The sequence below is a fragment of the Lynx canadensis genome, chromosome A3 (genome assembly GCF_007474595.2).
Source record: "Lynx canadensis isolate LIC74 chromosome A3, mLynCan4.pri.v2, whole genome shotgun sequence".
Lineage (NCBI taxonomy): Eukaryota > Metazoa > Chordata > Mammalia > Carnivora > Felidae > Lynx > Lynx canadensis.
Genome location: NC_044305.1, coordinates 71814871 through 71828644, shown reverse-complemented (window position 1 = coordinate 71828644; position 13774 = coordinate 71814871). Strand labels below are relative to the sequence as shown.

Genomic DNA, 13774 nt, shown 5'->3' with positions numbered 1-13774 from the left:
TGCTTAACTGACTGTCACCCAGGCTCCCCTGATTCTCTCTTTACTAGCATGAGCAAGTATCTTAAACCTCCTGAGCCTCAGTTCCCCCATCTATAAAGTAAAGATAATAATTCCTTTTCCGCAGGATTATGTTAGTAATGAGATAGTGCAGGTCAAGTAGATAGTTCAGTACCTGGCACATGTATTGAACATTCAGTTAAAATTATCTATGATAATTCTGGAAGGTTCTTGATACACCCTTCTTAAATTTCCAATGAAATAATATCAGTTGTCCTGGGGAATGGGAATATTGTCCCAGTTGTCCAATGGGAATATCAGTTGTCCTGGGGAGAAATGGGTGAAGGTGATCAAAAGGTATAAACTTCCAGTTATAATGTAGATAAGTTCTGGGGATGTAATGTATAGCCTGGTGCCTGTAGTTAACCATACTGTATCATATATTTGAAAGTGGATGGGGTGCTGGAGTGGCTTATTCGGTTAAGCATCTAACTTTGGCCCAGGTCATGATCTCACGATTCGTGGCTTCAAGCCCAGCGTTGGGCTCTGTGCTGACAGCTCAGAGCCTGGAGCCTGCTTCAGATTCTGTGTCTCCTTCTCTTTCTGTCCCTCCCCCACTTGTGCTCTGTCTCTCTCTCTCTCAAAAATAAACATCAAAAAAAATAAAAAAAAATAAAAAAAAGTAAGTTGCTAAGAGAGTAGATCTTAAAAGTTCTCATCACAAGAAAAAATAAACTTTAACTACATGAGGTGATGTATGTTAACTTATTAGTGATCATTTTGTAATATATACATATGTCATATCATTATGCTGCACACCTTAAATTTATGCGGTGTTATAGGTGAATTCCATCTCAATAAGACTGGGAAAAGAAATAATGTCAGTTGTTAACAGCAAATATATCATCAATTCCCTTCCTGCCTACCAAACTCCCCAAAACCTCAGCCTAAAATGTGAAGGATACATTCACTTTCTCATAGTCAGAGTTTACATCTTTTCCTTAAGTCATGGCCACACAGGTCAATATTTGTTTTGAAGGCTGGGTTAATTTCCCTGGCTTCTTGGATAATTTAGATAATGCTTCAGGCAAAGCCTATCTAAATGCATAGTTTGTTCAACACCGAGGAGAATGTTGACACATTCTGTGTGTTCTGTCTCTGTCTTTGTCTCTGTCTCTGTCTCTGTCTCTCTTTCTCTCTCTCTCACACACACACACACACACACATACATGCACTGCAGTCCATCTTCTACTTTGCATTCTTCTTCTTGCTTTAAAGGTTTTTAGTGGCTTTTGGGTTACTGCCAGCTAATGGCAAACCGCGTCCCACAAACTGAATCCCCTTAGCCCACGTCAGCTTTATTGCCTGCAGTAGCCCACCCTTCCAGCCTGTCTCCTCTCTAGCAAAGCAGAGCGATGTGTTGTCGCGCTTCCAAACCTGTGCTTCTCCATCCCAGCCAGGTGTTGAGACAGCCTTCAAATGTGCAGTCCTTCTTGTCAATTTGACCTCTCATGGGAGAGGTGGAAGGAACCATGGAATCAAGAGATCTCCCAAACATAGTGCAGAAGAGAACAATGGAAAAACCAGGGTGGGAGACACAAGGCAGGCATCAGAAAGCTGGAACAGATTCAGGCAACATGCTGGATTTTTGTAATACATTTTGTAATAATTCCCTCCTACCATAAAATTGAATAATAGCTGTAAAATCAATTGTGAACATCATGGCTTAATTTTCTAATTGATTAAAGCCACGTGGAAGGATCTAAAAGTCTAGTAAACAAATCTCTCTGTGCTGCAAACCTTGCCCAAACATTCTGGAGCCAGAATATCAGGATTTGAATCCCAGCTCTGCTTCTATGCAGAGAGGCTAAGTAACTTGTGACCTTTGGTAAGTCACTTTACCTCTGCACCTATTGAAAATGGGGGGAATCATAGTGCCTATTTCATAGGTTTGTTGTGAAGATTGAGTTAATATGTGTAAATCAAAGAGTCCCTAATAATAGAAAGTGTGCAGTAATTATTAGTTATTATTCTCTGCCTGACTGGATTGGTCCAGCAAAGGTTTTTTTGTGTCTTCACACAAGCATGAAGTGTTTTTAAAATAAGGTGGTAATCATGTTGCAGTATATGAGTGCCTCAAATCAATACTGTGTACCTTAAACTTACACAATGTTACATGTCAATTTCATCTTAATAAAGCTGGGAAAAATACAAAATAAAAACACAAGCATGATTTGACTGTGTTTTTACAGGATTGCTGTTAATGAGATGGAGGGAGAGCAAAAGCAAAAGCAGGAAGATCAGCCAGGAGGCTTTTGTAGGACTCAAGGGGAAGGCCTATCGTGGCTTGCTCAGCGTGATAACAGTTGAGGTATTGAGAGGTTTTCACAACAACATCTACTGAGTAATTTGAACTTGGTGGTAACCATCTTTGTCCCAAATCAAGTGACTTTGTGTGTGAGTGTATGTATGTGCATGGCTGTGCGTGTATGTATCTCTAGTCTATGTATGTTCTATTCAGTTTATCTACATATTTCTTCCTCTGCATGAAATTATTGTGAATACCAAGGATTGATGATATGTGTTAATATCTGGCAGAATGAGTCCTCCCTTTTTGCTCCTTTTCAAAGTTATCTTAGTTATCTATGTTCTTTTATACTGCCATATCCATTTTGGAATGAATTTATCATGCTCCTCGCACAGGAAATTGTGTTTGGGATTATATTGTCTGGAAGTTATTTCAGAGAAAATTGGCATCTTTATGTTGCTGCTGCATCCATGAACATGGTTGAACTCCCTAACTAACTTATATACATTTTTTATCTACTATAATTAATCTTAGAATATTTTACATAGAAGTCTTACATGTTCTTTCTCAGGTTGATAATTCCTAAATACTTTCTTGGGAAGAGTGTATTATTTTCTATTTGATTATGGCTAGAATAAAGGGGTATTAGTTTTTATAAACTGATTTTGTTTCTTGAAACCTTGTTGAAGTTTCTCCTTAGATCTCATAATAAATCTTTTTATTTTATTGCTTTTTAAATATTTTCTGTGATTGCTTATAGTTTGGAACTGAAGTTCATAGTTTTTGGCCTGAACGTTGAATTTCTAATTTTAATAAAAATGAAGAATTCAAGATTTTTCCTTTTCATAAGGGTAAACTAACTGTACAATTCCAGGACCTCAGCAGAACAACAACTAGGAATAAGTATTTGTCTAATTACAGTTACAGCAACCACATTCTCAAACAAAGTATCTTTCTTACTGGTAATGGTAACGACAGCAACAACAAAAATACTGATATTTCAGCTCATTTGTATTGATAGCACAGTAATTCAGAAGCAGATATGGATATCAGAATCCCTTGCATGTTTAAATTTATTATGCCACAGCTAAAGACTGTGTTTTTATTTTTTTGTTCAAAATACACAGTTGTCTTTACTGATAATATGAACACTAATGTTATATTGTTTTCCATTTTGTTCCTTTATTGCATACATGAACTCAATGCAAGGTAGGATTTAGAATTATATATCAACAGTAAAATTCATGAGGTACTTAAAGATTTATATACAAGGGTGTAAACAGAATCTATGTTCAATTTTGTTTACCTATTTTCACATAAAAGGATGCAGAATACCATCAGTTTTCAACCAATTCAGAATTATAACTTTTCAGATTAAAAAAAAATGATTTGTTTATATGGATTTACAGAGAATAATTGTGAATTTCTGTGAGCTACTCAAATGACAGTTTATATATCACATCACATTTTAGGAAATATTGAAACTTGGCAGTGATTTAAAATATTCCTAGAGGCGCCTGGGTGGCTTAGTTGGTTCAGTGTCTGACTTTTGATTTTGGCTCAGACCATGATCCCAGGGTTGTGGGATCGAGCCCAGTGTCAGGCTCCATGCTGAGGATGGACCCTGCTTAAGACTCTCTCTCTCTCTCTCTCTCTCTCTCACACACACACATACACACACACACACACACACAATTCTAATGGTAGTAACTTTTTTTTTTTTTTTTTTTTTGCCTCATAAAATATAAAGGAATACCTTTCTAGTCTGGGACAGTCCAATGAAAATATTGGCGTAACAGTGTGTTTCTAGAACGCTCAATGTTTCAAGGAAATGTTGGAACTGAAATGTTCCAAGGAAAGGAGTAAATTGTATGCCAAAGATGTCTCATGACAAATTAGAAGGGGCACAATCGGCCAAAATTAAGGAAATAATTACATAAATTATGACATGTCTACTAGATGGAAAAGTGGGCAGCCATTGACATTTGAAGACTATGAAAAAGTATGCTGCTAAGAAGGAAAATCTATCAAAATGAAACAAATACAAGTAACTTGACTACATGTTTAAAATACATGTTTTTGGCCAAGTAAGAAATGAAATCGATAGTACTAGGGTAGTGAGTTCATGGGAGAATCCTTCATTCTACAAATTCCCTGAAGTAATAATAGTCACCAAAACGTCTTGCATATCTGCTTTTTGTGCCAGGCACTGTACTAGACCCTTTGTACACATGACTTCTAATCTTTACAACAACCCATCTTTAATCTTTACAACTAAAGCTTGCTTCTCAAGCTATAGTGAGTATCAGAATCCTCTGGAAGGCTTGTTGGAATATAGATTACTGGACTTCATCTTCAGATTTTCTGATTCCTTAGATCTGGGATGGGGTTTCAAGAATTTCCATTTTTAACAAGTCCCTAGAAGTGGTGTTGCTGCTTGTCCAGTGCTATAAACTGAATGTTTGTGTCCTCCTAAAATTCATATGTTGAAATCCTAATCCCCATGGTGATGGTATTAGGGGGTGAGGGCCTTTGAAAAGTGATTAGGTCTTGAGAACAGCACCTTTTTGAAAGGGATTAGTGCGTTTATAAAAGGGACCCCAGAGAGCTCCCTTGCCCCTCCTGCCACATGAGGACACATGAGATGGACTACTGGGGAAGCAGTTCTTCACTGGACTGAATCTGTAGGCACTCTGATCTTGGACTGTCCACCCTCCAGTACTGTGAGAAATAGGTTTCTGTTTATATGCTACCCAGTCTGTAGTATTCTGTTATAGCAGCCTGAACAGACTTAGACATCTAGGGTCTACACTTTCAGAACTGATGGTTCGTAACATAGACATTTCCTCCACTACATAAGTGAGAAAATTGAGAATCGGAGGCTAAATAACAGAGCTAACGAGTCGTAGAGCCAGGGTTTAACCACAAGTTTGTCTAATTCAGAAGTTTGTCCTTTTAGCTCTATGCTTTGCTTGTCCTTTAAGTGTGAACCTATTGCTCAACCACAAAGTACGTTAGTTATCTTCTCAGGGTCATTCATTCAGGGTGCTGCATAATTGGGTGACTGATCACTAGGAGGCTTCACATGATGGCATACACCTGGGGGGATCAGGGTCTGGCTCAGAAACTGAGATCTTATTGGTATTTCTGAGTTAACTGGACTTAGAGGAGATTCCTTATATGAAAAAAGCTCTCAACAGGCTGATATTTAAAGCTAGAATGCCAGCATAATAATTTACTGGCACTAGAAATTCCTGGTTGGCCTGACCGGGCATGCTTTCCCTGGAGACACGTTATGTGTGTTAGAAGCCAAATTATCAGAAGACTGCTTGGTGAGCATGGAAGCAAGGCTAGGAGACTTAATATGACTCAAATATTTCATGTCATCAGCTCTGTTGGCATGTCCTGTCCGTATGTTTGCAGAAAAAAGACACATACATCAGGTGCATTGTTATTTAGGTTGGGCTGACCAAGTACTTCACTGGTCTCTGGATGCTGCCCAAATGAGCTCATCACTAGTGGCTGCTGGGAGTCCTCTCTCGCCTATGTTTGTAAGGCTAATTTACCTTCTTTCAGACTCACTGTGTCTTATGTGTCTGAACAGCTTCAATCTGATCAAAATCAAGTCTTGTATGTCTGGGAATGCTTTGGTCTGAATGGATATAAACTCCCCAGATTCACAGGTGGAGCCCTCATGAATGGGGTTAGCACCCTTACAGCAGAGTCACCAGAGAGGTCTCTTGTCCCTTCTATCTTGTGAAAGCACAGGAGAAGGCAGCTGTCTGTGAAGAAGTGGGCCCTTAACAGACATTAAATCTGCTGGCATCTTGATCTTGGACTTCCCAACCTCCAAAACTGTGAGAAAGAAATTTCTGTTGTTTACAAGATACCCAATTTGTGGCATTTTTGTTATAGCAGCCCAAAAAGATTAAGACAGGGAGCCATTTTTGTCTTTAAGGTGACTTACATATGCTGACACCTGGATCTGATTTTTAATTTATAATTCTAGTTTATGTCTTAGGGAGCAATCTTATTTTTATCTACCATGACTTGATTTTTGGATTGCATGAGTAAATTCATGTAGACATTGGTTTTCTTGGCTTTATAGATGTGAACCCCAAGGTTTAGAGAAAGGGTAGAGAAAGGATAGTTGTCAACATCTGAAGGCATCTGCAAGATCTCAGATCTGAGAGAGCTGGTGAAAGTCAGAGAGCCCTTCTCTGGTCAGCACATCAGGGCTTGGAGTGAGAGGCAGAAGTGAGGTTCATCAGTAAAAACAGATTCAAATGAACATGTTTAATTCATTGGCATGCATGGATGATGGTCCTCATGGGGTTCCTGGCCAAGGCATGCCCTTTGCATTGTACTTGTTGCATTCTCTTGACCAGTGGTCTCAAAATATGGCACTATTATGGGCTGACTTGTGTACCCTCCTAATTCATATATTTCAGTCCCAGTGGCTAGTCCCTCAGAATGTAACTATATTTGGAGATAGAGTTTTTAAAGAGGTATGATTAAATGAAATCGTATGGGTAGCCCTAATCCATGTGACTGCATTGGAGATGGGACCTTCAAAGAGGTGATAGAGTTAAACTTAGGCCCCTAGTGGGGCTCTAATACAATATGACTGCTGTCCTTATAAAAAGGGGAGAGACACTAGGGATGAACACAGAGGAAAGGTCATGTGAAGACACAGCAAGAAGGTGGCCATCTACAAGCCAAAGAGAGAGGCCTCAGGAGAAACCAAACCTGCCAACATCTTGATCTTGAGCTCCAACTTCCAGAACTATGAGAAAAAGAATTTTCTGTTGTGTAAGCTGCCCAGTCATTGGGGTTCTCTTATGGCAGCTCTAGCAGACCAATCCAGGTTCCCTTCAGCAGCAGGACCAATACCTGGGAGGCATTAGAAAAAATTCTTGGGACCTGCTCAGTCAGAAACTTTGGCAAAGGGGCCCAGCAATTTGAGTTTTAGCAAGTTTTCCAGGGGATTCTGATTCTTAGTACAGTTTGAGAACTATTGTCTTATACCTTTATGTCTAAGTTACTTGGAGAATGGACTGTAATATATTCTAAGATGTTCGAAATGCTAACAGCATAGACGTTAATGTTAGATTGTCCATATAATCTGTTCTTGGCCATATATATACAAACACAAACCTTTTATATTGGTAGTTGCAGGGAGAGGTAATGAGGGCCTATCCATGATGATCATGACCAAAGAGGGTTACTCCGTTATTCACACTTATGATGAGCAGCATGGACTCAAGAGCCGGAACCATTTGCATTCAATTCATTTAGGAGTTGTGTGGTGTTAGGCAAGTTACTTAGTCTCTCTGTGCCCAATATCCTCAAGTATTATCACCTCATAGGCTTGGCAAGAGAAGTAATGCCGCTAAAACCCTGCTTGACACATAATAAGGACTATATAAATGTCTATTCAATGAAATAGCTACATGAATTCATTAAGTCACAGGAATAATTTTTTTAAAATGGTTTAGAAAGAAACTGGGGAAGTTTGGGTAGGTTTTGGTGAACTTTCTTGGAGCCAGTTCATGGTGGTATTTCTATAGCTTCTACTTCATCACCATTTAAGGCTGACTTGCTAGTGAGCACTTGGTAGTTAATGTCTGCCTAGGAAGGCTGCTTTCCCAGGGTGTTCCTCAGAAGCATCTCTAGAGGTGACAGAACCCACCAACATCATTGATATAAAGTGGTTTATCTTTATAAGTGTTTCTATCAATTATCTCTGGTTGATGATGGTTAAGAGTTGCAGATCTTCCTTTACAGAAGATAGTTTCTTGCTCAGGTATGGATCAATGCATGCATTTGTCTCCAGGCTGCATTTGTTTTTGTTTTTTGTTTTTCTTTAGTGATACTTAAAAATTACCTCTTCCAGGGGCACCTGGGTGGCTCAGTTGGTTAAACAACTGACTTTGGCTTAGGTCATGATCTCATGGTTCGTGAGTTCGAGCCCTGCGTTGGGCTCTGTGCTGACAGCTCAGATCCTGGAGCCTGCTTCAGATTCTGTGTCTCCCTCTCTCTGCCCCACCCTCACTCACGCTCTCTCTCTGTCTCTCAAAAATGAATAAATGTTAAAAAAAATAAGTTACCTCTTCCAGAGAGAGGACCCTGACTGATATATATGTAACCACTTCACTAATGCTCTTGCAATCTGTCTGTTCAGAAGGAAGGTATCATCTCAACAGCTCTCATTTGGGAGAACTTTTAGAGCTTGACTTTCAGGACATTCTAGTTTTGAATTTCATTCATTTGTTATGCTTTCACATATGCCTGTAACTGCATTTTTCATATGGAGGCAGATGGTATGTAAACACTAGGAATTTTACACCCACAGTTTACTCTGTGTGCTGATAGGGCATTTCTTCAGAGTATAAATTTTCTTCTTTCTTACTATGGCATAACTGTAAGATTTTCATCAACAAATTGGGAGGAATTTAAGTATATGCTACCTGTGTTTGCACCTTAAGTGGTAGTTCCCAGCTCTATTTCTTGCAACTTGTATGTATTTCTCTTTTTCTTTCAACCAAACTTTGCAATATTTTCCGTAGATGTTTCATTAAGGGACAATCGAAATTTAGGTTCTGAGTTTGTGAAGAATGAACTTCTGCCAAATTATGCTTAAGGTCTTTGGTTGATAATGTGTTCTGAGTAATGAAATAGAACATTTTTTTTTTTTTAACAATAGAGTATAAGGCTGTATGACTTTAGGTCAGGATTTTTGGATATGAGGATTTGACCTGGGACCGAGGTCCAAACTGGTCAACCTATTGATGAAACAGATTTGAATTTCTAAGGTTTAGTTGTTTTTCACAAATGTGAACAGTTAACTTTGCACAATCCTTGCTCTTATCAATCATTTTAAAGACAGATATTTGTTACATACCCATTATTCACCTACCATTGTGTTTGCTTCTGTGAGGCATATGAGACATGTAAGAAATGGATCTCCTGAAGAAGCTTAAAAATCCAGATAAAGGGGCAAAACTAATATGTGTGGGGAAATTTAATACAGGATTATATGCCAAAGGAGAACACATTTCCCTGCCCGCCCCCCCCCCCCACCGGCTTCTTCAAGGAGGAATTTTCCTAAGCACATGTCAAACTGTTCTTTCCCTTTTATTCACTCCACCCCCATGGAGGGTAGGAGTCACCTACATGATTGGTGAAACATGCTCTAGATAGTTCCATCCTTCCTCCTCTTGGGAGCTAGCTTGTCCACATAGGGCATGGGCTCTCTTCAGTCCTTCTCTTGCAAAGTGTATGTTTCTCCTGGACACCTATCTATCACTTGCCCTATGGGAGCAAGTCTGCCTAAACAAATGTAGAGGTTAGTCTAACAAAACCACTTGGTAATAAAGTTGATATTTTGTCTGTTTTAATTCTCAGTTTTTACAGAAACCAGGTTGGGGGAGACCTGAACGGTATAGGACCCTGAAGCTAATATCCATGGTAAATCAGCCTGAGCCATGAGTGGTTGGGGAAGACTCACTGGGGTTGGATCTTGAAGGATGACTAGGCTTAGAAGATAGAAAGAAGGTAAGGCATCTTTGCAGCCTCATTTGAAACTGTTTAGCTTTTAGACTAATGTAATGGGGAGAAATGACAAGGATTTTCCTATTGCAGATGACCTCAGAGGCCAGGAAGAATATTTGTATGAATATCACAAAGGAAAAGAAACTAAGAGTTGAATTCTAGATCTTGTTTTTTTCCCATGCTTGTTGATTGAAGCAACTTTATGTTCATGGCTCGTCTAAATGCAAAATGTTCTCTAAAGAGGTTTCAGTTGTCCACATCCACTAGTCAAACTCCTCTAAGCCCTGGGAGAAATGGATCAGCCTGCCAGAGGACACTGATGCTGCAAATTCTACCAGTTAAGAGCAGGAGGGGCAGGGGGCCACTTCCTAGAACCACTCAGCATCTTCAGTGCTTCCCACTTCTTCAGGGTCTTTAGGATGGACGTTGGGAATCAGATGTCAATATGGAGCACAGGTTTTGAAAACATGTTTGAAAGTGGCCACTCACACCCTGTGTGACTGGGTGAATCAAGTAAGCGCTCTGTACCTTTCTCCTCATGGGTCAGACACTGGGATCAATGCATACTTGGAGGCCACTCCAAGGTTCTGGATAGAGCTTTTGTTAGAAAATCTCTGTTAACCAACAAGTTCCTGGAGCTCTATACAACCTTGTGGATTTGAACACAAACAAATAGAAAATGTCTATTATCTCCAAATTAGCCCTCCTACTGTGTTTTCAAATGCATCTGAAATCCCCATTTACATGCTGCAATGGTAAAAAGCCTCTCAAATCTGAGCTGATTGCAAAAGGATTGATTTCCAGCAAATATGGCAAAATGACCAAGAGGGATTCAGGACAGCATCTTGCATACTGTGATGTTCAATAAAAGGTCTTTGGCTCCAGATGAGAATAAGGATTCCTTAGCAGGTCACGCACAGTTGTTGATTCCCTGCTTCCTCCACTTCTTGCATGCCCCAAATCTCCCCTCATTCCATGCCCAAACAAATTACCAAACGTGAGAAGAGGAAAGTTGGAGTCCTGCTGTGTTTATTTTGCTTTATTTGTTCTGGATTTAGACTTAAAACCTTCCAGTGGATGAACTGTATCAAGGGCTTTTCATTTCATATTGTGAAATGTGTTGTTATGCATAGTTCATGCTATTAAAAAACAAAACGTGTAAACCTAAATTAAAATGCATAGCGTGGATCCCTCAGAGGGGGCTTCTGAAACAAGCAGGGCATGAAATGCTGCATAGATTTCTTGTTAACCAGAAAATTATTTTAGCAAGCGACCCTTCCTGAAGCCTCGGGAAGGAGCTGGTGTGTTGTGATCCTCTGAAGCTGTAAGGTAGGTGCTTGATATTACGCACATTTATCTCGGTTGCCAGGAACTCTACATTGCCATCTGTCTTAAGCTTCGCCAGAAGCTACCTGTGGTTTAAAAGGACGGAAAGGTCTGGACAACAAGGGGGCTTAGGGAAATAATGTGGAAATAAAATATTTGCAATTTTGTCGTTAACTTTACTCTTGACACACTGTATGAGGTATTTACCACTCTTTCTCAGGCTTCATGCTATGAGGATACCTTCATGATGATTTTTTAAAAAGACAAAACTAACTTCCTATGGTGGACACAGTCATAACACAGTGTCTGGAAATGCAGTTATCGGCCCTTCTATCAGGGCTGTTTGCTCGTGCACTGGATGGAGCCATGAACCCCTGGGTGAAGAGCTCTCTGTGAGAGGAGGCCGGAATTTTTTGCTGGTCTTCAGTTCCTCTATAGCCAAAGGCAATAAGAGAACTGAGACAGTCATCAGCAGTTAGAACAAATCCTCTTTCAGGCTACATTTCCAGAAATTGTCTCTATGCAGTGGCATTACTACTGACATCTGCCCCTTCTGTTTTCTGCAATTGCATTATAAAGAAATGGCTTTGGGAGTCAGATTTGAAATTGTGGCTATTCACTGAACTGCGGACCACTAACTAAGGCCCTGCCTAGGTATGTGAAGGAGAAACAGAAATTGCCTGGGTAAATGAAAATGTCACAGTAAATATGTTGTGTTTTAATTCCAGCCTTATACAACATAATCCGAATCCATGTAGTATAATCCAAAAAAAAAAAAAAAATGAAGCTGTGAATCTAAATGGTAATTGGCCAGCAGTTCTGAGAGATCCAGCATGGGCCATCTACTTCATTACTTGCTCTGTGACCTTGGCCAACTTAACTTCTGCTTCTAGATTTCTAAAGTGAAGAGTGATGAAGATCCCATGTCATGGCACGTAACTCACCAAGCCCAGTGCTTGGCACATTAGGAGTTTCAATGTTTCTACCTTTTCATTTCCATGCTTTGTCCTGTCCGTGTTTTATGTTGTTTTCAGTATGACAAGGTTCAACAGTAGAAGTAACAAGGTGACATCAGAAATCACGCTTTCCTGTTTACTTGAAAACAAAAATCACTTCTACCCTTAAACAGTCTGAGGTGATCTCTGAAAATGGTTTGCTATTCACTTGATCCAGAAAACCCTACAAAATCATGCAGATCAAGTTTCAAATCTTCATGCTCACTTTAAGAACACATGTGCAACTACCCAGGTCACATTGGTGGCATATCTGAAAAGCCACCAACTATTTGAAGGATGTCATTATGCAGAAGTGATGTGTGTCATTCCATCACTACAAGGGTGGACTTTGTAGGTGTGCCCAGGCCAAACAGTGGGGCTGGACACAGGGTCGGTGGCCCAAAAAGAGTGCTGAATTTTTATTGCACATGCTAAAAAATGCAGAGAGTAATGCTGAACTTCCGGGTTTAGATATAGATTCTCTGGTGAAGCATATCCAGGTGAACAAAGCCCCTAAGATGTGGAATAGAACTTTCAGGGCTCATGGCTGGATTAACACATACATGAGCTCTCCCTGTCACATGGAGATGATCCTTACTGGAAAAGAGCAGATTGTTCCTAATCCAGAAGAGGAGGCTGCACAGAAGAAAAAATACCCCAGAAGAAACTGAAGAAACAACAACTTAGGGCCTGAGAGTAAATACTGTATAAAATAAATGCAAATAAAAGTAAAATCAGAGAAAGAAATCACAACATTAAAGAGATTTTCCTTGATGACACCACATAAAGAAGTTGTCCAATTATGGAGAATCTTCACTGTAAGAACAATCTTTTTTTTAAGTTGCCTGATTTCAATGGGTCTGACCCATGAAAACTTGCCTATCTTTCTGCACTTCCTCCATGACATTCCTTAGTAATCTCTTGCATCCTTCATCAGTAAATGATTATAGAATATGAAATTTGTTAGGAGCGGAGATAGCTTTAGGATCTTTGGAAGATCTGGGCCCTAGGAAATGGGGATACTAAGTCTTAGGGCTTCCTCTACCATTGACTTGCTGTGATGTGTTGGGCAGCCTCAGGTGAGAAAATGAGTGTAAAAGCATTTGTCAAGGATGAGTTCTCTTCCCCCACCTTTCTGCACTCCCCTCTAGATGGAGACAATCTGAGCCTGTGTCCCTGAAGAGCTTCCAGTTTTCAGCTTAGTGATAGCAGGATGTGTAGGTCAGGAATCCCAGGGCTCACGGGGCTGAAGAGGTAAATGAATGGAGGTTGAAGTCGAAGAAGAATGGAAATGGTGAAGACTGGTCAGTTGGAGAGCACAGCCCATGTAACCTTTTTTCTAAATCCGACACTTATTTGAATGTACACATATAAAAATAGTGTCTACAGCTCGTTGCCAGTTGAGATTCTACTGTGGACAGTGGGTTGGAAACTCAGGTGAACCTAAGAAAGGTGCTGACCAGCCTCTTCCAGGTGTTGTTCTTTTTGGAAGGGGTAGGCCCCAGTCTGAGTTGTAGTTCCCTCCCAATCCCACCATTTCTAAAGGATTTGGTCTCATGAGAGCCCCTCATCCTGGAAAATCAGCAGAATTTTA

At 39.9% G+C, this 13774-nt stretch overlaps 1 long non-coding RNA gene across 1 annotated transcript; it reads left to right on the top strand.

Annotated features, from left to right (window-relative positions):
• The first annotated feature begins 613 nt into the window (after positions 1-613).
• On the top strand, positions 614-12613 carry LOC115509715. The gene is made up of 4 exons (XR_003967466.1): positions 614-624; positions 979-983; positions 2499-2503; positions 12522-12613. It is a non-coding gene; the product is annotated as an uncharacterized LOC115509715 (long non-coding RNA).
• The last annotated feature ends 1161 nt before the right edge of the window (positions 12614-13774 follow it).